General features: G+C 44.7%; 1 pseudogene; it reads left to right on the top strand.

The window, feature by feature from the left end:
• Positions 1–437: 437 nt before the first annotated feature.
• Positions 438–2,860, top strand: LOC110742182 (annotated as a pseudogene).
• The last annotated feature ends 205 nt before the right edge of the window (positions 2,861–3,065 follow it).

Raw genomic sequence — 3,065 nt, 5'->3', positions numbered from 1 at the left:
GGAGAATATATTTACAAACCACTTACCAGATAAGAAGTTAATATAAAGAATATATGAAGAACTCCTACAACTCAATAACATTAAAAAGCATGACTAGAAAAGGGTCAAAGGGGCCAGGTGCGGTGGCTCACGCCTGTAATCCCAGCACTTTGGGAGGCCAAGGCGGGTGGATCACAAGGTCGGGAGATCAAAACCATCCTGGCAAACATGGTGAAACCCCATCTCTACTAAAAATACAAAAAGATTAGCCGGGCGTGGTGGCAGGTGCCTGTAGTCCCAGCTACTCGGGAGGCTGAGGCAGGAGAATGGCGTGAACCTGAGAGGTGGATCTTTCACTGAGCCGAGATCGCACCACTGCACTCCACAGCCTGGGCGACAGAGTCAGACCCTGTCTCAAAAAAAAAAAAAAGAAAGAAAGAAAAGGGTCAAAGGTTCTGCACATTGCACCGTACTGGGAGTCCAGGTGCCAAGGAAGGGGGAAGGAAAAAAAAGGGCCATGTGCAAATGCCATGGCCGCCATCTTGTTTGAGTCCCTGCTTCACACCCTCTGTTCTCCATAATGCCTGCTTCTTCCCTATCTACCTTGCCTGGGCCCTCTGCATTGCCCTGCTTAGCAGGAGTGCAGGGAGAGTTCCTGCTCTTCCCTGGACTCCTGTGTGGAGGCATTTTTCAAAATGTTCACAGAATGTGGATTTTGTGGCACTAGCAGCAGTAATGCCCAGTAAAGTCTACAGTCCTTGTTGACTTCACGTCCTGGAAGAAATCCAGAATTTAACAGTGAAAGATTTACTAGTGCAGGAACTTCCACGGCTGGTATTAAGAAGATTATGAAACAATAATGTAAAGATGATCAGTAGAGAAGCTCCTGTGCTCTTTGCCAAGGCAGCCCAGATTTTTATCACAGAGTTGACTCTTTGAGCCTAGATTCACACAGAGACTAAAAAGCACTGGACTCTATAGGGAAATGATGTCACTATGGGAATTACAAAATTAGATCAGTTTGACTTTCTCATTGATATTGTTTTCACAAATGAACTGAACCCTCCAAAGCGTTAGGAGGAGGTGTACCAGTCTATAACTCCTGCCAAGCCCATCTAGTACTACTTCACACTGGCTTAGCAACCCTCCACGGTCCAAGTCTAGGGACAGCAGCAAGGCCAGGAGACCACCAGCTCTATGACCACCGTCCAGCTTGGGTAGATCATCATGCAGCCTCAGCAGGGCCAGATCATGCCCCTGACAATGCAGGTTGGAGAAGGTCAGCAGGTGCAGATTGTCCAGGCCCAACCACAGGGTCAAGCCTAACAGTCCCAGAGTGACACTGGACAGACTATGCAGGTTATGCAACAGATTAACTAAAACAGGAGAGAGCCAGAAAATCCCAGTGCAGCTGAAGTCAGGCCAGCTAGAATATATTATCTTAGTCCAGCCTGTATCAGGTACTGAAGTTGTGCAGAAACAGATCTAGATGCTTGCCACCAATGCCCAACAGATTACAGAGACAAAGGTCCAGTAAGGACAGTGGTGGTTCAACCAGGTCACAGATGGACACAAGCTCTACCAGCTCCAACACGTCACCATTCCTGTGGACTAGGACCTCACCCAGCGCATGTTCAACCAGTCAGTCAACCAGCTCTCCTACAGGCAGGACCCCTAAGGGACCTATGACTGAGAGTCTGAGCTGACAAGGCCAAGGACACCCAAGACAATTTTTGCCATACAGCCTTATGGTTATGGATTATGGGCACAGCCTCCCTCCCCAGAGGACCCGGCTGACCTCTCAGCACCTCCCGCAGGCCAGGACACTGGGGCACTTGGGCCTCATGCCTGGGGCCCGAGATTCTGCAACAGAAAAATGTAATTCTTTTTGTTTTCTTTTTTCCGTTTATTTTCCTCTAAGGAGTCAATATTTCAATATGTCAAGCTGTGTGTCCAATGCTATGAAATGAAAATATTAAATGACATATTTATGGCATTTTCCTGAAGAGCGTGGTTTAAGAAATATTTCCCCCTTTGGTTTTCCTTTTTTTGGTTCTCACTGCCACTTCTTTTTAGGTGCAAATCTCCCCAGGAGTGTCCTATATTTCCTGACTCTTGGAACAACTGCTGCCCCCAAGTTTTACCACCTTTGCTACCCTCAGATTGAGTTAGGTGAATGTATGTAGCTTTGTTTTCACCAGTGACCCTTTCCCCTTCCCTTGCTTTCACCCCTGAGCTCTGTGTTTCTGTATCCTGAGGCCATGGAAACATTCCTTGCATTTAAGAGACAAATTCATTCCCCACGGAGAGTGGGTGAGCTCATTCCTACACCCTTCTGTCCCAGGGACCCAGGAAGACTAGAACTTTGGGCATTTACTGCCCACCCCCCTTTATTTTAAAATGCATTAAACATTGTGCTAGTTCCTTTTGCTGCATGGACTTCAAACTACATAAAATGCAATAAACCTCATTTTAGATTAAAATAATGGGCAAAGGACTTGAACAGACATTTTTCCAAAGAAGTTATACAAATAGGCAAAAATCACATGAAAAAGCGTGCAACATCATTAGTGGTCAAGAAAATGCAAATCATTGTCTCAGTGAGATACCATGTCATACCTGTTAGGATGACCACTATCAAAAAAACAGAAAATAACAAGTTTTGGTGAGGATGTGGAGTAATTGAAATCGTTACACATTGTTGTTGGGATTGTAAAATGGTGCAGTCACTTATGTTTCCTCAAAAGTTTGAAAATAGAAGCACTACTACTATTATGATCCAGGAATCTTACTTCTGGATATTTATCCAAAATAATTAAAAATTGAATCTTAAAGAGATATTTGCACATCCATGTTCACTGCAGCAATACTCACAATAGCCAAGATGTGGAAGCAACCCAAATGATCATGGATGGAGAAATAGATAAACAAAATGTGGTACATATACAATCAAATATTATTCAGCATTAAAAGAGAAGGAAATCCTAGCACTTTGGGAAGCCGAGGCAGGTAGATTACCTGAGGTCAGGAGTTCAAGACCAGCCTGGCCAACATGGCGAAACCCCGTCTCTACTAAAAAATACAAA

The sequence above is a fragment of the Papio anubis genome, chromosome X, assembly GCF_008728515.1.
Source record: "Papio anubis isolate 15944 chromosome X, Panubis1.0, whole genome shotgun sequence".
NCBI lineage: Eukaryota > Metazoa > Chordata > Mammalia > Primates > Cercopithecidae > Papio > Papio anubis.
The sequence above is the reverse complement of the archived record's forward strand: the minus strand, read 5'-3'. Positions and strand labels throughout refer to the sequence as shown.